The sequence below is a fragment of the Gopherus flavomarginatus genome, chromosome 3 (assembly GCF_025201925.1).
Source record: "Gopherus flavomarginatus isolate rGopFla2 chromosome 3, rGopFla2.mat.asm, whole genome shotgun sequence".
NCBI classification, from domain to species: domain Eukaryota; kingdom Metazoa; phylum Chordata; order Testudines; family Testudinidae; genus Gopherus; species Gopherus flavomarginatus.
Genome location: NC_066619.1, coordinates 262,403,954 through 262,429,360, shown reverse-complemented (window position 1 = coordinate 262,429,360; position 25,407 = coordinate 262,403,954). Strand labels below are relative to the sequence as shown.

The 25,407-nt window shown below is 40.5% G+C and overlaps 1 protein-coding gene across 1 annotated transcript in view; it reads right to left on the bottom strand.

The window, feature by feature from the left end:
• The window catches only part of SORCS2 (sortilin related VPS10 domain containing receptor 2), an 859,447-nt gene that overhangs the window by 491,082 nt on the left and 342,958 nt on the right, over positions 1 to 25,407 (bottom strand). The window lies entirely within an intron of this gene.

Below are 25,407 nucleotides of genomic sequence, written 5' to 3'. Positions count from 1 at the left end.
TCCCCCCAAACATTCCTCCCCCCCAGGGGGGTGCACCACATAGTTTGGGGACCACTACCTTACTAAAAGCAAGATATATCATGCCTATTGCTTCCCCCTAATTCAGTAGGTGAGTAACCCTGTCAAAGAAGGAAATTAGGTTAGTTTGGCATGATTTATTCTTGACAAAATACACACTGGCTATTCCTTATAATCCTATTATCCTCCAGGTGCCTACAAACCGATTGCTTAATAATTTGTTCCAGTATCTATTCAGGTATCAAAGTTAGGCTGACTTGTCTATAATTCCTGGGGACCTCTTTCTGAAGATGGAAAACTATGTTTGCCCTTCTCCGGTCCTCTCGGATGTCACCCATTCTCCATGAGTTCTCAAAGATAATGATTCTGAGATTGCTTCAAACGACTGTCTTAAGTATCCTAAGGTGGATTTCATCAGGCCCTGCCGACTTGAATATATCTAACTTATCTAAATATTCTTTAACCTGTTTTTTCCTTGCATTTCTTCCCCCCCTTGTTAATATAAATAATGGTAAATATGTAGCCAGAATTTACCTTTTTAGAGAAGACTGAGGCAAAACAGGCATAAATACCTTACCGCCTTCTTTATATCATCCACTATTAGCTCTCCTTCCCCACCAAGTAGAGGATCTACCACTTTCCTTTGTCTTTTTCTTGATTCTAATGTAGTTTATATAACCTCTTCTTATTGCTTTTTATCTCCCTTGTTAGGTGTAACTCATTTTACACCTTTTTGACAGGAGCATCCCTAAAGGGCCCTTTTTGGCACTTTAGCTAAAAACTAGCAGGATCACCCATGTCTATTGGTACAGTATGGACTGAGAAGAGTTTCTCTGTTTGACATGAGCTTCACATACTGAGAGTCTTGAGCAGTCAGACTTCCATAAAACAGGACAGATGCTTGTTCCAATTCCATTTCATCAGGGCTCCAGAGAACCCTAACATGTAATAGTGGTATAACAACAATCCAACAATCTGATAACGTACAGGCCTGGTGCTTCCGCTAACATCAGTACTCTTTTATCCTCTCATCTATCACTGCATACTGATGCCTAGTTATCAAGAGCATGTGCCCAATTTTGTCCGAAGCACCACAACATACACAAAATGTGTTGTTTCCTGGGAAAACATATATAATTTGCCACCATTTTGTTAAATTTCTTTGAAAACAATTATTTTCAGGCTTACATAAGCCTTTGTTTTTATCTTAAAATATTTTTTTTTGCTTTATTTTATTTGCTGTCTGTTGATGTTAAATATACCTTGCTGCCTTACCTTCAGATCCAGACCAGGAAGAGAATTCTCTCCCAGAGACACCATCATATCTATTGGCTTTACGCTGTTTTCCAATTAAAGACCAACTTAACGAGTATCGTTTTGAAAGGTACAAGGATGAATAGAGATGATGAAAACAAGCAATTGTACAACTTCTCCACTCTGCCTTAGTCACCAGCTATGGTGGCTCTAGTTCCTCCCCACCACAGCCTACGTGTCTTCTTTAAAGTTGTAGTTCCTAAATAGAAAATTGGCATTTAAATTTCCTGTTAGTGAGAATTGAGATCATTCATACTTATGTGAATTAGGCAGTCTCCCTTTTAACATTACAACCAACTACAAAGTGAAACCTGTCAGGTTCACTTAATCATGTCCATAAGGTACTCAACAATAACTGGATCAATAACAAAATATCTACTGGACAATGCAGTTTCTTCACATCTTCTGCAGTTCTTTGTCCTGGATTTGAACTGTTTACTGTATGTATCATTTCCACAGAGCTAAACCTCAAATCCTGTTGCATAACTACCAGTAGTTATCAATCCATACTGGAGATTATACTAGCCAACACAAAACAGATCATCTCATTCAGCAATCACCATTAAATTCTGCAGCAAGACATGCTTTTTTGTAGATAATGAGATCAAAAGTTACTTTGATGTAACTTAGAGCCTAATTTACTAAAGATTTGTAAAGCATTTATGAAGTTTTCCCTGCAGAGCTCTCAACCTGCCAAGATCCAAGTCAGAGACAAAGACTCAAAACGGAAGCAAGTGGGGAGGAGAGAAAGAAACATAGAATATGGAGTTTATTAGGAAGCAGCAATTATTTCTTTAAGAGAAATCATGTGCTCTTCATCCTTAATTGCACAATTTGGCATTTCCAAGGTAAATAATGTAATAATAAAAAGTGTATTTGATTTACATGGCACTAAGATAAATTTGAGAGTCTGAATAAAGGATTATTTAGCCCAGAGGTACAGTTCCTTCCAGTTGTTTTAAGCATGGAATACACCAAAATTGTTATAGACAGCTTTATGGCCAGCTTTTGAAATATTAAGCATGATTTTCCTCTTAACAGCCATGTTAATCAGAAGTAACTCCATTGAAAGAAATGCAAGAGGAGAGTCAGGTCCATTGTCTCTCAATTCAGAGCTACCATATTCTTTACTGGGTGGTGGGAAGAGCAATCTGCAAAGCGTGTGGCTAGGCAAAAAGTACAGGTCTATTTTTATACAGAGATCAGCACAAGACTCCAGTTCAATGTGCCTGGAGTTGGTGTATCCGTAGATTAATCTGGAGATTAAGAAGAATGGGCAGTACATAATGGCTGTGTGTGTTTTTGGACCCTACAGACTTTACACAAGAACATGCCTGCAAACCATTTCTGTGACATATGCAGTGTGTGTGATGATGCACTGTAGTTTGGAGAGAAAGTCTGACATTTTTATTAAAAAACAAACTTCTCTTAAGTAAGGTTGCTTTTCTGATCCTTTAACAACAGCAACTTTCTGTTATACATATACAATGGGAAAGTTTTCACTGTCCTGACAATGAAAATGCAGTACAGGTCTTCCTTCAAAAAAAATAAAAATAATAAAAAACCCAACAACCTAAACAAAATTCTTTGATATTTTCATCCACTAGTTGGAACCTATACCCTATCTAAATCAATCAGTGCAGGTGAAGTCTTCTGCATGAGACATTCTGCACAGCAAGAGTAACTACTTAGATTACTATTTTGTTTATATTGGAAGCTGCTTTTTCAAACACATCTGTGCTAGTTCTAAACTGGAAGCAAAATTATACTCTTCCTGGTGAGAGTAAAGAACAGACTACTACACATCTTTACTATAGACTTCAGATTTTGAAGATGTCCTTCCTTAGGGTTTTACACTGGTTACTTACTGTGTGTGCTGTCTGAATGTCACTTATACGATTGAGTATCATTACTGCTAAATCCTATCAGAAGCAGCAATATCAACCAGAAGACTAGGCATTGACTCAGCTACTAACACAATTAGAACTTTGAGGATTTAGTCAAATGGCAAAAATGGCATATACAGTAACTCCTCGCTTAACGCTGTAGTTATGTTCCTGAAAAACGTGATTTTAAGCGAAATGATGTTAAGCAAATCCAATTTCCCCAAAAGAATTAATGTAAATAGGGAGGTTAGGTTCCAGGGAATTTTTTTTCACCAGATAAAAAACTATATATATATATATATATATATATATATATATATATATATACACACACACACACACACACACTGTACACAGCAATGGTGATTGTGAAGCTTGGTTGAGGTGGTGAAGTTAGAGGGTGGAAGAGGGTGGGATATTTCCCGGGGAATGCCTTACTGCTAAATGATGAACTAGCATTCAGCTGAGCCCTCCAGGGTTAACACATTGTTGTTAATGTAGCCTCACACTCTACAAGGCATCACAAATGGAGGGAGGGGAGACAGCATGGCAAACAGAGATGGAGACACACACCCTGTGTGTGGAAGAGAAAGAGGGATGCGCATTGCCCCTTTAAGTATGCTGACCCCACTCGAAGTACATTGCCTTTAAAAAAAAATCAGGAAGTTGAGACAGTAGCTGCAGCCAGCAAGCTCTCTCCATCCTGAACCCTGTCCTCTCCCCACCCTGCTCTATATGGAGAAGGGATAAGCAGGGGGCAGGAGTAGGGGGGAGGGGGACACCCTGACATTAGCTCCCCTCTTCCCCCCTCCTCTACACAGCAAGCAGGAGGCTCCCAGGAGCAGCTCCAAGGCAGAGGACAGGAGCAGCACATGGCAGTGGAGGGAGGGACAGTTGAACTGCCAGCAATTGGTAGCCTGCTGCAGAGGGAACTTAGAGGAGCAGGGAGCTGATAGGGGGGCTGCTGGTCCACCCTGGTTCCAAGCCCCCATCAGCTAGCGGCAACGGGCTGCTCTTTCTGCAAGCAGTGAACAAAGCCTTCTCTGGCCTATTATATCTGCCACTAGTGATGAGAGCTGAATCTATCCTTAATGATTTATACACGTTGTGATTTACATTATGGTGCAAATTACACTGATGTCAACAGAATGCTGATTGTCTATTGAGTAAAAATACCTGAATATGTTGTGCCACTGACATTTAACCAAAATCCAAATAAAGATAGTGGTTAGCTATTAGCTCCAAAATATGACTTCATAGAATTATAGAAGATTAGGGTTGGAAGAGATCTCAGGTCATCTAGTCCAACCCCCTGCTCAAAGCAGGACCAACCCCAACTAAATCATCCCAGCCAGGGCTTTGTCAAGCTGGGCCTTAAAAACCTCTCAGGATGGAGACTCCCTCACCTCCCTAGGTAACCCATTCCAGTGCTTCACCACCCTCCTAGTGAAATAGATTTTCCTAATATCCAACCTAGACCTCCTCCACTGCAACTTGAGACCATTGCTCCTTTTGGACACACAGTCCAACACAAATGCAAATATGCTTAAAACACTGCAGTATTTCCAACCTCAAGGGATCAAAAATCATGAGTCAGACCCCCAAGTATCATGAGATTTCAAAAGCCATCAAATCATATTTTAGTCTTTCTTGACTTCTACTCCTCTGCTAATGTCTGTGTGATAATTTCAGAAATGTCAACCTTTAAACGCACATACAGAAAAAAAAAACACGTTTTTCATGGCTGTTCAGATGGAGATTCCACTTATGCTCGCCTCACCCTTATGACACGGGAATTGCCATCCACTCTCTATTACTGTCTTGATTCTCTCTCCTCCTAGTTTATTTCCTTTGAAAAAAGACGAGCTGGATGTTAAATAGTTTGAGAACCAGTAACCAAATTAATGCTTCATGATTCACACTTGCACTTTGAACTTATACTACTTTTTAAGGTAGATGAGTTCAAGATATACATACTAAAAAAACTTTTAAACACATATCCATCATTCATATAAGCAATAATGCCATTGTAAAATAAATATGGAATCTGATATCCTTTTGCAAGAGCAACATTTTCCCTGTCTCCCTTTGCCTCCCACCCACATCCCCTACACCCATTCCTCTGCATCCCTTAAATGTGCCTCCTGCTCCCCCCTCACTCTTCCCATCTGCCTTTCACAGTATTGCCTCACAGTCACTGTGTCCTGTCTAGCCCTTGTAACAGAGAGTGGCATCCTTTTTCCTCTGGTCATGTCTTACACCTTACTGAAAACTATGGGATGTGGCAACCAATTTTATTAAGGGGCAATCTCATTTCCACATGCAGATAGACTGGAGGGAAATGGCCATCTTTCTGGGGTCAGCCCCATTATGACTAAGATGGTGGCCATTTTGAATAAGAGAAAATTCACAAGTTGTCAGCCTTTCACTGTTTTCATGAGAAAGGTAAAAAAAAACAACCACCACCACAACCCTAAAACCACACACCAAAAATTGCTAGTGTTGCAATAAAAGCATGAAAGTTGGTGATAAGGACTGTGTCTTTGTTCGGTGGCTAGCATAACTCAATCAAAAAAAATAGTACACTGATTGAACGGAATGGCTTTTCATAGCATAACAAGCTACTAAATCTCAAGTAGAAATATTGCTAGACTGAGGCTGTTCCTTTTCTCTCTTCAACATCCCTTTACTGAACAGAGTAACTATATGATTTGTATTGTGAGAGCATCTACAAGCACCAATCAAACCCTACTGTGCTAGACACCAACACATAATAAAAAGGACGGTCCCTCCCATAGCGAGCTTACAGTGTGAGCATATGAGCAGAGAAGAGTGGTACAACAAATGGGAAGAAGACAAGGTAATATATCACTTTAAAAATGGCTAAATTAAGATAGAGAGTGACTTAACCAAGAGATGGGAATGGCATTGAAATCCTATTTCCTGACTATCCCCTCTAGTATAAGGTATTCATTTGACAAAGGCGGTACAAGTTACACCCACAACTCTCAAGAAGAGAGGAGGATATAGCATCTCAAAAAATTACTTGGTGATCTCAGGCAAGCTAGGGCAGTAGAAGGGGCACCAGATGCACTGCACAGGACTTGATATGTTCAGTAAACTGGAGCAAAATGGGTCTAATCTTCCACAATGGACCATTATTCAGTATTATTCTTCCCAGAAGCAGGAAGAAAGCAAGCTATCTTCTTGAGGAACATTCTACTTCCATTTATGCCACTCTGAGCATAAGAGATACTGATACCAGTGTGGAGTCTAGTTCTTGGAGAATTCTGGTTACCTATGAGGTTTACCAGGGATTTGCGTAATATAGGACTTATTGGACATATGGAACTCATATTGTTACCATACCAACAACATGCATGTAGTAGTGCATTGTGGGTTTTATGGTGTTCAGGTGTATATAATTAACTGAACTCATGGTTTTTATTAAAGATGCATATCTGAATGGCTCAGTCATCTGTTATGTCTATGATCCATCCCCATTCATTTTACTGTGTTTCTGAAATTTTTGATTGAATGAAAACATATACTGCATTTCCAACAACATGTGCACCAAAGGAGCATCACTCCAGACCTAGCAGATGCGCATTGGTACAACAGAAATATTATGTGTGAAACACTATCAGATGGTTACGTGCCAAGATTCCTGACTCCAAGTCCAGCTATTCAGCGACTTGACTGCACAAAATTGGGATGTCAGGCTGTATTGTTAAAAGGAGAGGTATTTTATGTCCTGCCATTTATCTGTATTGCCTTGGGAAGGGCAACTGCTGTTTCAGCTTTACCAATGAGAGTGCTAACCTCAGTCTATTGATCGCATTACACATTGAAGGGCTACAGATCACCAGGAAAGCAACTGATCTTTCCCTCCTGAAGATGCAGTCAGACTGTGGCAGTTAAATGTTCCAATTTCTTGCTTTGGGGCTGCAAATACTCTAATTTTACACACCATGAGTTAGTTTACTTACAAATGAATAATCCTGCTTGAGATCCAACAGCCCCAGAACAAGAGGAAAAAAATTTGCTTTCCTACCATACAGTAATTGCTATCTTCATGATCATAAGTGATTTGAAGCAAAAATGCAGAGACCTCTTTATGAGCTCTAATACAGTATATTATCTCTGTGGGCTATAAAAATCTATTTTTCATACATAATATAAAATAAAGTAATATAACATAATATAACATGATTGTACTTGTAATCTGTGTTGAATGCCGTGCTTCCCCAAGCCCTCAGCAACGCCATGAGTGCTCTCGTATGCCAATAGCTGGGGGAAATTGCACGTTGGGAAAGAGTCACACCAGTAGAATATTTGTCCAGTTGCATGCAAGGGGTTGTGCTCTATGAAATGCAACACCATCTCAGTGGAATGTACTGTACATACCCTACCTCTCCCAACTTCATGTTAGTCTGATTTTAAAAGCTTAGTTTCCTTTAACATGCATTTAGTTTAAATTTGGTTAGCCCACTAAATCAAGTTTCATCTTCACATGCAATTCTTCACAGGAAGGTCTTTTTACTTTTTGCCCAGTACACTTAAAAGAGTTACCACTATGCCCTTTATTTGAACAAATGATGTTTGATCTGTTTCTCTTAATGTGATTCTCCAGAAATGTTTTTAAGGGAATATCAGCATAGATCTATAAATCATTTAAGGATTAATCTTTCTAAATTCTCTCTTATTATGTCTTCACATATTTGTTACTGCTCTTTTAGAAACAGAGGTTAATTGGAGCTAAAGTTTAGGATCCAGATTCTCAGGGGTGCACATACTTCAAAGGTTTCCCCCCCACACACACAAATGAACATATATCCATCCTATGTGCCCAAACAGTATTGGGGGTATTTGTGCAAACCAACTTGCATGTGTTACCCATACACTTCCTGCATGTGGTATTCTGTCCCATCTAGTGGCACCAAGACCACTTAGAGAGAGAGAGAGTTAAACGAGTCTGCTCTACAGCCTTAGCTAACAGTCAGCTGGCTTTTAGCTCATGCAGCAGAGGCTCACGTGCACTAAGCTCCACAAGTCCCAGGTTCGATCCCGCTCAATAACGAGCAGGGTCTGTTGCCATTACACATGCGTGGACAGTTGTGGAATAGAGGGGCAAGGGAGAGTCTTAAGGGGAGAAGTATTGCGTGTTTAAATTCATTGCGCACAAAAGTACATACACATTTAAACATGCACATTGTTGAAAATTAAGTGATATAATCCTGTATGTCTTTTGTGAAGCAAAATTATAGCCTCTATTTCCTGTAGGCTCTGAGGAAGAGGGTAGAGGGAAATAAAATCCAGTGGAAGATACAGAAGCAAATCACAGGCCATTTTTGGAACACAGTTTATTCTTGGATTTTGAAAAAAAGTGAACACCAGCACCAATTTAAAGGGATTAAGTGAATCAGTGGAAAGCCATAGCAGGCGGTAATTTTGCAACGGAAACCTCTGTGTGTGTGTGCCATTTATAAATTCTGAAAGGACACAGTCCAGCTTTTGTACTCCTATTTTAGTCTTTATTTCAGTTTATCTTTTAAGCAAAAGTCTCAACAATGATACTGGGATACCTGACAGTGGGAAAAAAAGTTAAAGACACTGTCCTCGTGTTTAAAGTTTGAATCTTCAGTGCACAGAATTATCATTACGTAAAGTAGTTGGTGTCATAAAGTTAACAGTCAAGGAGACTTGATGTGTGTTAGAACTAACATCTAGGGTGACCAGACGTCCTGATAAAATTGGGTCCGTCCCGATATTTAAGTGTTTGTCCCGCGTCCCAACTGATCTTTTGCAGTATTCCTTTTTTCTTTTTTTGCTCCGCCGGTCCCCATGTGTCCCAATATTTTCTTCCTCTCATCTGGTCACCCTACTAACATCTCTCTCTCTCTCTCACACACACAAAATGCTCACCTGGTTAGAAGTCTGGGCCATCTATATAAGGAGGATAGAAAATGCAGAGCAACAGAAAAAAAAGAAGACCTACATCAGGATTTTTTTAAACCTTTAAACTTAACTCTATGAAGCCAGAAGGTCATTTGGTCACCATCTTGCTTAGATGTCTCATTCTATCCAACGCAGTAAATGTGGGTAAGAGGTCAAGATAAGCTTAAGTTGTTGGAGGTGTACTACAGGAAATGGCAATGCTAGCAGAAAAAAAAAAAGAGTGATCATGCTGTCTTCAGTGTCAGCAGTCCAAAGATGAGATTTAGGTCTTTAACAGCTGACGCCCTTGCTAAAACCCATGATGTGAAAACTGACCACCTATCTAAAACATTCACTGCAGCAGTGAAAGACGACAAAGCCAGCTCTATCCCAAAAAAATAATGATGTTTTAGTAAACTGAGTGTATCATCAACCTGGACACAGCTGAAGTTCCCATGTACACAGGGGAGGCATGTTGTATTATGAACAGGTTTCCCACTAAAATTAGTTGTTCTGGGACAGATTGGCCCTTGCAAGGGTGTGCCCCATGAGGGAAGAGAAGGGGAGGGCACAAAGAACCCTACTTCTTCCTCTGGGCAAAGTCAAAGGACAATCACAGTCCCACAGGGCATGGACATGTCTTTTGCATGCACTGTCTTCACTTGGATAAGTAAATTACAACATATTATTAGTATCACACATTCATATAATACATTTTCTGGTTTTGACCCAATGAGCAATATTCAAGTGAATACTATTTCACATAGTCTTGTGGTCACATGGTCTAATATGTTAGAACATTTAGGAATTCTATTTTAATTCAGATATAAAAAGGGAAGAGTTAATGTTGATTGTTAACATTTAAATCTGCAGTTCCTGACATTTGTGCACTTGCTTTTTTCAACCTTAATATGAGGTGTCATTGGTGTTTGCAAAAACAAATGAGAACAAAAGGAAAAAAGAAATGCAGAGCTACTCTCTTCGCAAAGCATGCAAGCTACCCTATCTTTTACAGGCAGAGCAGATGAATTATTTGAACTGGAGGTATCCAGTTTGAAGAGTCTGTGAGATCTTTGAACTGGAGCAATTTAGTTTGTGATGTCTGAGCTCATATATCCTGAACTGAGGCCAGTTTGGGTTTGTGGGGTAAAGACATTGGCTAGATTTTAAAATGCTCAGCAGTGAAATAGTTAAATAGCTGATATTCTCATTGGTATCATTAGATTTGAAAGTCAACAACCCACTGAGATAAATGCAAGAGCTCAGCCTCTTCCGGGGCTATTTTGTACAGGCTGTCTGCAGACTGAGGCAGGCATAAAACTGCCTCTATCTGCCCACTTAACTTTTGGAAGTTTTTATCATACACAAACTTCCATATTTTTAAAATGAAAGATTAGCTACAAGCGCAGAATTCTGAGACAACGGCTGGATTATCTAGCATATTATACAGCAGTAAAACCATAGGATACAACAGACCTGTGACATGCATACACCCACCATCCCAACTATCATACTTCACATCCTCCCCTTTGCCACTAATAGAAAATACTCATCTGCAGGAAACTCCTGGTGTTTCAACACCAAAAAAAGATTTTAAGATCAATATAAGATATAGAATCCTGCTACTGATTTCTTGCAGCTCCATTCTAGTTTGTCTCAGAGGTCTCATGCACAGAAATCTATCGCTGACTTTGACTCTCCCTTTGTCTGAGTATATATATCAAGACAAGAAATAAAGAAGTGCAACTTTCTTTGCTTGGAGCTGCAAAGAAAACACAATCACTAATTCACACATGGTTTATGGCCAAGCTGCCAGGACTCCAATTTTAAATTTTCTTCCTCTAACTTATCTGTTGCATTACTTTTAACTGCCTATAGCAGAGGACGCTAAAAGAACAAAGCACAAAGACCTGTTTACAAAGAAAGCCTCGATAGCATATTAGGAATTCTTCCTGATAAAATGAGGAGTATTATGTAAAGCTGTTTTATCCACTCCCTTAGATTTCAGTATGACGAGGCAAGCTTTGTTTTCCAAAATGATTCTTAAATTAATTACAGTAAATAGGTTTCTCATTATTTCCTTCTGTTTGGCATCTGCATTCAGTTTAATGAAGCCTTGGCCCAATTTTATCAATTAGCATCGAAAGCATTTGCCGTATGTATAACATGTCAAAGTACAAGGTTATTTAGTCACCACCCATTTTGAAACAAATATAAAACAAAGTGAGAAGCTCATCTGTCAAGAGCCAATAGCTCTGGCTAGTTAAAGTGAAAAATGGGGTACCATACCTATGAAGATCATTTGGAACTATGTTCATAATAAAATCATCTTTACTGCACCTTTCAGGGCAAGACTGTGCAAGGGCTGGTGGTCTTGTATGGAAAATAGCTTGCTAGGGTCTGAAGGGGTGGGGAGGGGAGCAGAGCTCCTGCTGTGATGTACATTCCCCCTACACAAAAGCAAATGAACGGACCAAAACACTCACTCAGTATCCTCACATACAAATACACATTCTACAGCTAGAAAAAACTAAGGCTTGGCAGAGTAGAATGGTTAGATTTTGTCTAATACAGGGGTCCCCAATGCAGTGCCCGAGGGCGCCATGTCGCCCGCTGGGGCGTCTATGTGTGCCCACGTACTGGCCAGTGGACGGGCATCCGCCGAAATGCTGCTGACAAGCTGCATCATCCAGAGGCGTTGCCGCCAAAATGCTGCTGATTTTCGGCGTTATTTCAGCGGCAACGCCTCTTGATGATGCTACTTGGCAGCAACACCTATTAACGTTGCCGCTTGTCAGCGGAATTTCGGCAGATGCTCTTCCGCCGCCACAGTCCTCCGCGGCTCATCGTCTGGCACCTGCCAGACGAAAAAGGTTGGGGACCACTGGTCTACAAGAATTACAAAACTGGTGTTTGCTAGGAGCATGAGGCATGGAATATATTTGGGTTTTAGTAAGATGTGTGTTCCCATACCCTTATAAAAGCTCTCTTGAACACTGCCACATGGATTGAAAACTTACTAAAGGACCATGAGAAATTATGATGTTTCAAGTTATTGAAGAGAGGGTAGCTAGCAAAAATTTATCTACAGAAAGACAGACGATTTACTTAGGTTTTATAGGACAAGTATCAGGACAAGTGAGAAGTGTCAGGATTTAGGGCAGGGACTAGAAAAGGTAGTGGAAGTATGTGGAAAGGGTTGGGGGCAAATATGTCAAAGCTTGGGGTAGTGGATTAAAGTTAGTACAACTCCTTTTCTGATGTCCCTCAGTCTCCTGGCAATGCCCACTCCAAATCCTTGTATATGTGTCCTCAACCCTCTTCCCCCCATCACACCCCTCTCCAACCCCTGAGCTAACCCGGACTCTCCTCCTGTCCCTATAGTCGTCCTACAAAACTTCAGAAAATCCTCTCTCTCTCTGAAGATAACTTTCCATTAGACTCAGTGGAACCTCTCTAGACACTTCCCTTTCACAGCTTGATGGATGCATTAATAAATTAATACTGACTTTTGTCTACTATCCAGGCAACTCAGGGAAAGGACGTGAAGGAGGCTGAGGCTCAGAATAGAAACTGCTCTCACTCTCCTAACAAGGTCTCTGAATATTAGCAGACAATCCTCAGCCTCACTGAGGCACAGGCACTTCTGAGCCTGTCCAGCACCTGTGTTGAGATGAAAGGAAACCCAGGCCCTCTCTTTATTAGTCAGGTTCACCACTGCACCTGGAAACCTTAATGCTTGGTCCTTTTAGAGGACCACCGCATGTCTAGAGCACCCCTACAGACCACATTTGCTGCCCTATGGCTAGACAGTCCAAATTAGGCAGGAATTCAGTGCTACTGTGACCTGCCATCTGGACTAGACACAGTAGAGGGCACACAGAGTGGGTCAGGGAGACCAATACAGTCTAATGATCCAGACTACATACTATCCTATGTCTGTGTTAGTATCGCTGGTGATCCCTTGAGGTCGAGGATGATTTCTTATTTTTTTTCTTATTTTTCATGGGTCCTTTGGTGGCTGAGGAGTCCGATCCTTGAGCCACAGGCTCATTGGCAGACATTGCAGGTGGTGTTGAGAGACAGGGTTGGGCCACGATTGCAGAGTGACGGTTGTCTTTCCTTTCTTTTCTGGTGCTTTTCTGTGACCAGGACAAGGCAATTTTCCTCAAAAGTGGACGTTCCCTCTCTGACAAGTTTTCGCCAGTTATCCCTGTCCTGGGCTACTGTCTCCTACTGTGTGGCGTCGATGCCACATCTCTTGATGTTTATCATGCAGGTGTCTTTAGCGCATTTCTTTGGGCCTCCCCGTTTCCTTTCTCCTTTGGTGAGTTGGGTGTACAGCAGCTGTTTTGGTAAGTGTACATCAGGCATGCGCATACTGTGCCCGCTCTGCCTCAACTGGTGCTGGATAATCCGGGCTTCAACACTGAAGATGTTGGCCTCTGTAAGGACACTGACATTAGTGCAATGATCCTCCCACTTTATGTTGAGGATCTTCCAAAGAAAGTGCTGGTGCTGGCATTCCAGGTTTTTCAGATGTTTTCCGTAGGTCACCCAAGTCTCACAGTTGTAGAGGAGAGTTGAGATTACCACCGCTTTATAAACTAGAAATCTAGTGGGTGTTCTGATGTGATTGTTGAACACCTGGTGAGATAGTCTGCCAAAAGCAAGGCTGCCACAGAGAATTTTGTGCCGAATCTCGACGTCTATGTCTGCCCTCTGTGAGAGATAGCTGCCAAGATAGGCAAAGTGTTCTACATTTTCCCGTTCTTCTTTGTCAGTGTAGATCTTCCTTGCTGGGTCTGATGATTGACCAGGGACTGGCTGGTGGAGAACTCTTGTTTTGCTGATATTCTGAGTTAACCCATGGCTTTTGTAAGCTTCGGAGAAGCAGTTAAAGGCTGTTTATAAATCTTCCTTTAAGTGTGCAACTACAGGACAATCATCTGCGTACTGGAGTTTGGTTGTTGTTGCTGATATTACTTTAGCTCTGGCATGGAAACAAGAAAGGTTGAAGATGTTGCCGTCAAGCTGATATTGGATGCTAATGCCTGTTTAATAGGACACAAATGGTGTGTGCCCTAGCTTCAGATCTAAACAGTTAGAGGGAAGGGAGGGCCAGCAGGGGTTATTGGGAGTTCCATGTATTGCCCAGGCAGAAGAGGGTCCGAAAGGATGGCTTTTCCACTATAATCTGTGTAAAATAGCACTGAGCATCATTAAAGGGATATGGCACTTGTAGATACCAGCTGCAGAACCTCATTCACAGCCGCCACGTTGGCAGATTTGCCTAGCTCCACAGGCAAAGCAGATTCTAGGAGGCACACCCCTTTTTTGTCACTCACTGGTCATGAGCATGGAAGACGCCCCTCTGCCCCTCAAAGTGATCATGAGCTGATACTGTGTAGGAATTGCCCTATACCTGCTCCATATTCCACATTCCAGTACCTGGTTTTGGAAACCACTGACCAGTTCTCAGCTCAGATCTTTATATGATACTTTTCTATCAGTGTACGTAGTGATGAGGTTTTTAATACTGTGTTCATGTTATAGATACCCCCTGAGAGGACTGAGGAAGGTTTTTTTTGAATGACCTTGGATGGGGGGATTGTGCATTGAGGCTGTGCCATTTAGAAACAGAGAGCAGCACAGCAGCCCTGGAAAGCACAGAGTCACACAACAGTGGAGTTTGTGGTGATGCTCCCAGGTGAGGATAAATACCCTGAGAGCTTGCATGCCCACTAGATTTTTCCCAAACAACAAGCACCAGCCACATTCTGATTTGAAAATTCCTCTTGTTTCTTGAGAGCTCCAAACTGGCCATGCAAAGCATGCCCAAAGAAGTCTCTTACAACATTCCTGACAGCATCATATATAAAGTAGGTGGCAGAGCAAAACAGAACCTAGGACCTGTATGTTATCTTTCAATCCTACCTCCAAGAAAACAAATGCAAAATAAAACATTGTCTGTGCATCTTGTTATCAGGGACTAATTGTTTTAACTACTCAGGGCTAGACATACTCCTGTAACACACAGTTACTACAGGAGATATCTTGTAAGCTAAAGAACCTTTTGTACCCTTTAAAAGGAGGAACACACCTACCTGTTATAAACAACAGAAAAAGAGAGTCTCAACAGAAACTCCAGGAAAAGCAGTCATCCTAAAAAACAAAACAAAAACCCACAGATAAAGACAAAATATGGGCCTCATTCCTTAGGATAACTCTAATAAGCCACTGTTAACAGGAAGGACTGCAATCCTTTCAGTACATATGTACAGAATAGATAGATAAGGAATTGTTGGGTGAGAAGATGAGTTAACTGATTTGACTCCATAAAAGGATTTCTGTTCAAAATGCACCTCATGAACTCTCAAGCCAGGACTCTCCACCTCTCCAGCCTCACTCAAAAGCCCAGTTGTAAATGGAAAATTGAATTCCTATTCTGTCAGCTTCCACATGTTGGAACCTCCCTTCAAATTCAAACAATCCTCTCACAGTTGCATCTGGGATTGTTCCCTGAATGTTGTGCTCCTTAGTAATGTTGTGCCAATGTAACCTTTGGGTAGGCTGAGTTTACTGCCCTACCGTTCTCCTAGTGCCTAAAAGCAACTTCCATCGAAAAAGACATGGAGACCCAGAATTCTGTCATTGAGGAGTTTGAACAAGGATTGCACGGGGTCAACTTCCCCACAATCCAGTCCAAAAAGAGCAAAAGGAATTAACTTAATTCCTAAGTACCTATTTAATAAAATCTTAAGAAAAATATTAAATACTAATAACAACTTAGTTTCTACAACATAACATGGATACTTTATAATCCACATACATTATTTTCACATTTATACATAAATGTAAATAAAGAAAACAAATATAATCTAAACAGGCCAGTCCTCACAGAAACAGTGAGAAGTAATTCAAGAGTACCCAAAAGCTTAGGGTTCACCTGAATATCAGTCTGTGATCACCAAAATCTACAGTCTGCTGAATCAAAAGAACTGCAACAACATCTTCTCTCTTCTAGCTTGTAGGACCACCAATAGGTAGCCATGCAGACTCTTCCTCCTCCTCTGCTGCTATTACTCCATTAGCTAGACAACTAACCAATTAACCAACTACTCAGTCTAAGTATATAGATTAAAAAAAAGTTATTAAAAAAAATGAGGCTAACAAAATATAAATGACTTTCCCCATCATCACATTCAAAGAAGAGAAAAGTTGGTGAATCATACTAGTTGAGAATTTATCTAAAAGTTTGGCTAAAATCAAACATTCAAAGTATACCATTAAAATAAAAAATTATTTCTCCCTCCCTATTTCCCCTTTCTTTAATTAACACTGCCAAGGCGTCCCTGTTGGAGGGTTAACAATACCACTAACCTGCTGCAAAATGCTTCAGAACTAGGGAAAACCAACCCGTTTTCTGCTCGTGGGGCACAGCTTCTCCCAACCCACACAGTACACGTGGCCTTTTGCAAAGCAGCTGCCATGACTACTTTCCCTCAACGGAGTCTGAGTCCAGCTACAGTTATTGAACATACCCAAAACTACCACACACAATTCCAGAAACTTCTAGAGAGGAATGCTAATTGATCATCTTTGGAGTTACATGTTAGTCTCTATATTTAAAAAATATCAAGAACCAAAAGAAGAATGCACTGGATTGCTTTGAGTTAGTGAGGGATTTAAAAAAAATCTACCTCATCAGCTTCAGTACTTAGATGGTACCAATTTTAACCACCTAGAAACTTTCCAAGGTGATAGAGAAGGCAAAAGGGAGTTACAGGATGCATACTGGGTGTGACAGGACTCTTCAGGTTATGTCTGGCAGAGCTGCCTGTGTATTTTGTATAAACTTGAAATAAAACTACAAAGTGTTTCACAAATCCATTTGTTATCGTTTTCAACTTCTCAAACATTTCTAAGTTACCACAAACATTACCACTGTTTAGAAGGAAAGCAAAGTCCTCCCTGCTTGACAAGCTCTGGTGCTCAGAGTGGCTGCAGCTAAATATTCAGACTCTGCTCTGCCTTGCATTTATATAGCCTTTTATATTCACTTTGCACTCGCCTTGAAAAAGATTACACAAAAGGTGAAAGGCAATGGAGAATAAGGCTCACAAAAATGAGACCCAAGGCCAAGATTTGCAAAAATAGGAGCTTAAAGTCAGGCTACTAAATTGACATGTAGGCACCTAAATAAGTGGTCTGATTTTCAAAAGCACCAAGAACCCAAGAGCTCCAATTGACTTCAATGGGAGTTGATGAGTATTCCAGACTTCCGAAAGTCAGGCTGCTTGAGGTACTTACGTTTTAGGTTAATAAAAAAAAAAAATTTGTTTGACCCCAAACCGTATGCTGATGGAAGCAGAGAATAAGACAACACGTTAGAGTCTATTCCTAGTACATGATACATAGGCAGTGCTCCTGGGTTCACTACACACAGGCTATAGTATGAATTGTTCCCTTTGCCTTCTTCCCACTTTCGGCTTAAGCTTCTTGGCATTGTTACAACAGTGTCTAAGTTTAAATGTATCATTTATATGGTTTTTGTTCAAATACAAAATGATTTAGTGAAAAATTATGACATCTGTCCAGTGCATAATAAAACTTTTTGAATGATAATAGTGCACAGCTATTCTTTTCTCTGCAAATGTTGGATTCTTCTGACATACTGTTACTTACAGTTAGTAAAAGTTGTTCACATGCCAAGAAAAGCCATTGGACTTCCTTATATGTTTTGTCGCCGAGAAACCAAAAAGCTTAAGGTTTCTTGGAAAAACCAGTGTGCCAAGATTCAGTTCTAGTTTACAAAAAAGCATAGCATTCAAAGAGCAGAACTTTGAAAGAGTAAATAACACTGTTGTAAAAGTGTCCAGTCTGCATATATGAGGAGGGATAGCTCAGTGGTTTGAGCACTGGCTTGCTAAACCCAGGGTTTTGAGTTCAATCCTTGAGGGGACCACTTAGGGATCTAGGGCAAAAATCAGTACTTGGTCCTCCTAGTGAAGGCAGGGGGTTGGATTTGATGACCTTTTGAGGTCCCTTCCAGTTCTAGGAGTGTCATTGTATAATCCCCACTCTGAACTTTGGCATTCAAAAGATGGGGAACCAGCATGAATTTTTCTAAGCTCAATTACCAGTTTAGTACTTGTAGCGCTGCCACCAACCAGGAATTACAGTGCCTGGTACACTCTGGTCCCCCCAAAACCTTGCCTGGGGACCCCCAAGACCCAGTCCCTCTGGATATTAACACAAGGAAAGTAAACCCTTTCCCCCACCGTTGCCTCTCCCAGGCTTCCCCTCCCTGGGTTACCCAGGAAGATCACTGTGATTCAAACTCCTTGAATCTTAAAACAGAGAGAAAAATTCACCTTCCCCCCTCCTTCTCTCTCCCCCTCCCAGACTCTCCCTGAGAGAAAAAGTAATCCTAACACAGACAGAAAATTAACCTCTCTCTCCCCCTTCCCTCCTTTCTCCCCACCAATTGCCTGGTGGATCCAGACCCAGTCCCCTGGGGTCTCCCCAGAATAAAAAAACAATCAGGTTCTTAAACAAGAAAAGCTTTTAATTAAAGAAAGAAAAAACAGTAAAAATTATCTTTGTAAATTTAAAATGGAATAAGTACAGGGTCCTTCAGCTGTAGATACTGGGAATACCCTCCCAGCCTAAGTATACAAGTACAAATTAAAATCCTTTCAGCAAAATACAAATTTGAACTCCTTCCAGCAAAATACACATTTGCAAATAAAGAAAACAAACATAAGCCTAACTCACCTTATCTACCTACTACTTACTATTCTGGACATATAAGAGCCTGTATCAGAGAGATTGGAGAGAAACCTGGTTGCACGTCTGGTCCCTCTGAGCCCCCAGAGTGAACAACAACCAAAAACTAACAACACACACAAAAACTTCCCTCCCTCAAGATTTGAAAGTATCCTGTCCCCTGATTGGTCCTCCGGTCAGGTGACAGCCAGGCTCACTGAACTTGTTAACCCTTTACAGGCAAAAGAGACATGAAGTACTCCTGCTCTATTAACCCTTAACTATCTGTTTATGACAAGGAGATTGGTATATCTCCTATTATTATTATAGCATATTGCCAGTATTAGTGCAGCAAATAGAGCACACATTATTTTTTAGCATTAATATTTCTTTCTAAGCAATGCATCGTCACTTCCACAATTGCATGGTTATTCTCTTTGCAACTCAATCAAGCTTTCAGTTCTTCACACTGAGATTACCAAAATAAAAATTATTGCCCATCATCATAGTACAGGGGTAGGCAACCTATGGTAGCATGTGCATGAGAGCTGATTTTCAGTGGCACTCACACTGCCCAGGTCCTGGCCACCGGGCTGGGGGGGCTCTGCATTTTAATTTAATTTTAAATGAAGCTTTTTAAACATTTTTAAACCCTTATTTACTTTACATACAACAATCATTTAGTTATATATTATAGATTACAGAAAGAGACCTTCTAAAAACATTAAAATGTATTACTGGCACGCAAAACCTTAAATTAGAGTGAACAAATGAAGACTCGGCACACCACTTCTGAAAGGTTGCCAATTCCTGCCATAGTATTTAAGTGCATCTGACAGAGTCTGTGGACAGTGAGCTGAATAGTGAAAAAATGCTGGGAGGTTTTAAGTCCTTGTGCTGGTCTTTTAGGGATCTGCTTCCATTCTAGGTTATCACTATGACATCACCCATAATGGGCCTAACACTATTCTGCCCACTATTCTGCCATGCCTATCCCACTGTCTTGATGCACTGTGGGATAGGGTAGAGAGGGAGACAAAGAGGGAAATGAGGAACAAAGTTATATCACGTGGACACTTAAACAACAACGGAAGTTCCTGTACAAACAGTGGATCCTTACACTTAGCGAGAAATTACTGTTCCCATAGGATTTAAAATCTGTAGCATATTTGCTTGACTTAAAAAAGAAAGTAAAGAAACAAGAAAGCCCAGATGTTTTTCAATGGGCCAGGATAATTTCCCATTTCACTACATACATTATGTTATTGTCTTGATGTGTTAAGACATGTTTCCTACTACTTCTTCAGATCAGTAGGTTTCCCTAGGCAAGGTCTGTGGACTTGGAGCCTAGGTCTGTAACACCTCTGCAAGTCTCCAGTTTGGCCATCTTCCAGGACTGGCCACATGCCAAAGAACTGAATTCTAGCTCACAGCTGCAATACTACCCTTTGTTTCCACACTGAAATTTCAAGACTTGCCAACATTAAGCCAAGAGATTGGAAAACCAAGTCAGGGTTTAAGTTACATATTTAAAAGAAACAATAGAATCCCTTTTGATGTTTAATTTAATTCTACATTCTTTCCTAAAGGAAATACCTTAATTTCAGGCCATTTTGGCTAGATTGATATTTCAGTCTAACAGCTATGACAGTAAAAAGACACTGAGTTTCAGGAGTGAACCTAAGTTACAGTGCCCTGGACTGATGAGTTTTGCTCTGAGCTTCAGCAGTCAATCTGCAGAGATAACATCAGCAAAGCTACTTCTTCATATTGGGCATGATCCAAAGCCCACTAAAGTCAGTGGAAAGGCTCCTACTTAATTTGACAGGTTTTGGATCAGGCCCATGATGCATGCTAAGGAAAATCAGTAAAGGTGGGAACCATATGATATCTGGGGGGTAGGAAAACTGCAACAAAAAGTGTATCCCAAAATATGTTCAGTATGGAGGCTCGGGGGGGGGGGAGGGGAGGGGAAAAACCCATCAAATACCCAGTTCAGAACTAAAGTGGAAGCACATTAAGGGTATGTCTACACTACAAACATAAATCAACCTATGTTAAGTCGACTTATAGCCACTGTAATAATTACTGCAGAGGTTCACGTCCATACTAGGCTCCTTCTGTCGGTGGCGCACATCCTCACCAGGAGTGCTTCCATTGACTTAACAGGGGCAGCATGGTGGGCTGAGAGTCTGGGCTGGGGAAGTACTTTAAAGTGATGCTGTCAGCTTAATTCATGGGTCAAATTCTGCTCTCATTGACACTAATTTCTTCAGTTAAGTTATTCTAATTTACATTAGTTACCCCAGATTTACACCAGGGTAACTGACAGCAGGATTCACACAGATGTAAAGGCATTTTTTAAAGTTCCCTTATAAAAAGCTTGCCATCCGGTGTTGGCTAGGTATTGCAATAATTTTTTGAGGGGATGTGGGGGGTGAAATCATATCACACTTATAGATTTTTGCTGGACTCTCACCAACTATTTGCACCTAGGTCACATTTCCTTTTTCCGCTATTCCTTTTCACTTTCACTTTGGGTACTTGCTCTTCCAATATCACCTAGCCTACAGTATCATATAACATTCGTATTTCAGTACAGGGGAGATCACTGCTCTGGTGGCACTAGAAGACACATTGAGCTTTCGAAAAAAACTGCAAACAGGAGCCACTGATACACTGGAGCAGGCACCCAGTTGCTGAAAGCCGTTCAAGCAGGGCCCAATGAAAACTAATGAGGCCAGAATGCTTCCTGCAGTTTTTACTGTGAACATTGATTAGACCATCCAAGTGAAGGACGACAGACACGAGGGTGAATTTTAAGCAGCAGGCCACAACTTTATTAAACTTGACACCAGAGTGGGGTGCTACCTGCCCAATCTCCCCATACCAGGCATTTAAAGGGGTTTAGTGGGGTTTACAGGGCTTCCAAACATTCATACAATTCCTAACATTAAATTTCTAAGTCCTATTCCTGTTTAATCGAACTCTCTCTCCAAGATGCTATAAAGAAGGGAATAAAAAACAAAAACCACCAACCAAAACCCACTATCAGGTCTCAGCTAATCTGAACTGAACGAGAAAATAATCCCTCCTGGCCCCTAAAACAGGCAAACACAAAGCACCCTATAAACACAGTTCCTATGCTATACAACTACAAAGAGGTAAAATGGGGAAAGAAGCTTGAGAAACCCCAGGCAACAGTTTTAATTAATGATTGTGGAGAGAAAGAAGCCAATTGGGCAGCAAGAAGCCAAAGGGCAGCGGAGAGCACAGAAGGAGAAAAGCATAAAGCTGCCTAGCATCTTGGAGATCCAATCAAGTCTCCTCTCTGTTAAACTGCGTAGATAGCACAGGGGAGAGAATGCTAACCCTTCCGACTCCCTCACCCTTCGTCTTTCCATCTAGTTAATTCCTTCCTACCATATCCCCACTTACATAAAATCAAATGAAAGAAATTGCAGAATATGTGTGATTATTGCTACAATCACACTGTTCGCTCTACAGGTACGTTGTACTTCTTTCCACTAGCATTTGTCTATTTAGACTGGAAACTCTTTGGGGCATGGACTATCTCTTATTCTATTTACCGTACCACGCACAATGAGGCCCCTACTCTCAGCTGGCCCAGAGGCACTGTTGTAATAAATAATCAGTATAGGAGAAAATGCTTTTTTTCTGGCCTGTGTTAGTTTTTGTTCACCATTCAAATGCCATACAACTCACAAGAAGAAGCATCTAGTGGCGCAGCAAACTGAGAACCTTCAGGGATACAGAAAGAAAGGTATAGCCAAGGATAAAAAATATCCTGTATATATAGGATAGAGATGAAATATAAGTAATCATTAATGTTGTAACACAGGGCCCAAGGACCTCAGGCTTGCAAGACACTTAACTTAGTCGAATTAGGCCTCAGAGCTAACTTACCTATTATACAAATAAGTTAGCATAAGTTAGTTAATAATACATTTGCTGAGCTTGTGACTATGTTTTGATATGCTGATATTTGGAAAATAACTGCTGAGTTTGGATAATGTCCAAACAGTAGACACAAGTGACTGTTCATAGCCAAGGTGAAATGTTAGACACTTCCTTAAAGTAACTGCCTGTTACTATGGTGATTAGGGGTGATGTTAATGAGGATAGGGGGAACTAACAAGGAAAACAGGGCAGACCAAAAATGATTGGATGTGGAAGTTCAAATAAGGAAAATGGGTTAAAACCTTCACAACTATATATACACCCCAGTGGGCGTCGGTGTAACACATTGCAAAAGCTGTATTCCTGCCTGGGTTCCTTGGGAGATGCCTGGATGAAGACCATTGGTGATGCTGATGGTGGTGAGAATTATGATGAGGAGTATGACAACTTGGGTTTCTTCTCAATGCATGCTGTGAGTAATGCAATACTAGACATACCATGTTGTTTTCTCTCTCCTTTACCTGACTGAAGTGTGAGTAATGTCATTTAGTTGGCTAATAAAAGTAATTACAGAAAGAACACTGCGTTGCTCCTCTTGTGCACCATAGCCCTTCTATTGAGTACCTCTCTTCTGAAGTCAATTTTGGGGCTGAACACTCACAGATTAAAGTAGATATAAACCCTCACCTTGGGGTGGGTAACTGGTTAAAGTAACCCATAACTGTAGATAAGGCTAAAACAGGAAGAGGAGTCAAAGGAAAGGATGTCGGCAGGAGCAGAATTCTTGAACACTTCAAAAGAAATGAAGATTAGCTTTAGTTTTATGCAAAAGGAGAGGAGGCCAACTCTGAGTTGCAAGAATGTGAGGAAAACAAGGTCAGTTGTGGGACAGGAAGTAGCTTTTGGGGGAGAGATGCACACTAACCCCACTGAAAATTTCTTTATATTCCTATAAGCATTCGGCCCCCTTCTAGTTAATTTTGCTACCACAATGACATTTGCAAAGATGGTCAGCCTTCTCTAAACCACTATGAGATACATACATTTCTGTCTCTGCAATGACATAAGCAAGATAATATAACCCTTCTGTTTGACTGTATGACCCACTCCAAACCATGCATTAGACAGTCACTCCAGGTTAGAGTAGAGAGAAATGAATGCACTAACAATTCTTAATGATTAGTGCAATCTCCTTGTCTGTTTCCTACTATTATAAGATCAAACAGAAACCTCAGATAGGGTACATTACATTCTCATTAAGCCTTAAAGCCAGAATGGAACAAACTACTGCTTAGAAATTCATTTAGTCATGAAATTCAAGCCATTCAGTCAGCTCAGTAAGGGAAAGACAAGCAAATAACAGGCTTCGACTGTTAGTAAATTATGGACAAATGGGCTTATTGGGCAGAAGAATTCAAATCTGGATTCCACTAAACCAACTCATTCCAAACATTGAGGAGGAAGGTTTCATTTTTTCCCCCATTTTAAGGCAGAGCACACATTTTTTGTTGTACCGCAGTACACCGCAATGAATTTTTTACAATTACAGGGGTGGAAATACAAAAAATTCAGAGGCCACATAAGAAGGAATTCAAGTCAATCAAGCTGACCAACTATAAAGGTAGCCCCATGGAATCACTCACAACTTCTAGAAGGAGAATAATATTTTGTTTAAAACAGTAATAATTAATATCCCAAACAATAAGAAATTATGAGAAGATTTAAGGGCACATTACTGAGTAGCTCGATTATAGTTTTGTAAAAATAGCTTTTATGAAATCCAGTATTAATATATAGTTTTCAATAATGGGTTTTGAATATTTTCATGTACTGAGCCCACTGGGCCCAATTCCTGCAAAGACATTTGAAGCTGCTCGGTAACATATGTACTTGATGCTTTAACCAAGCCAATTTCACAAAGCTGAAAACAATTATGAGCCAAATCAGTTGGGAGAAAGAATTTAATCAGAAAAATGTGAATGATTGGGAATCATTTAAGAATACCTCACTAGGTGACCCAAAAGCCAAAATCCTACAATCAAAGGTGACTAGGCAGTCTAAAGAACTGACCTCATTTAGAGGGGAAGCGAAGGCATTTGTACAAAATAATATATAACAAATGAAAGAAAGGGGAAGTTGATAGTAATGAATATAAATCAGAAGTTAGGAAATGTGGAAAATTTATAAGGGAAACAAAGGTATATAAGGAGAAATCTGTGGCCAGAATCGTTAAGGATAATAAGAAGGAGTTTCTTAAATATACCACTCTATCTCGATATAACACAACCCGATATAACACGAATTTGGATATAACGCGGTAAAGCAGTGTTCTGGAGGGGCATGGCTGCACACTCTGGTGGATCGTAGCAAGTTCGATATAACGCAGTTTCATCTATAACGCAGTAAGATTTTTTGGCTCCCGAGGACAGCGTTATATCGAGGTAGAGGCGTATTAGGAACAAAAAGAATCCTGACAATGGTATTTGTCAATGATAGATGGAAATGGTAGAATTATCAATAATAATGCAGAAAAGCCAGAAGTGTTCAATAAATATTTCTC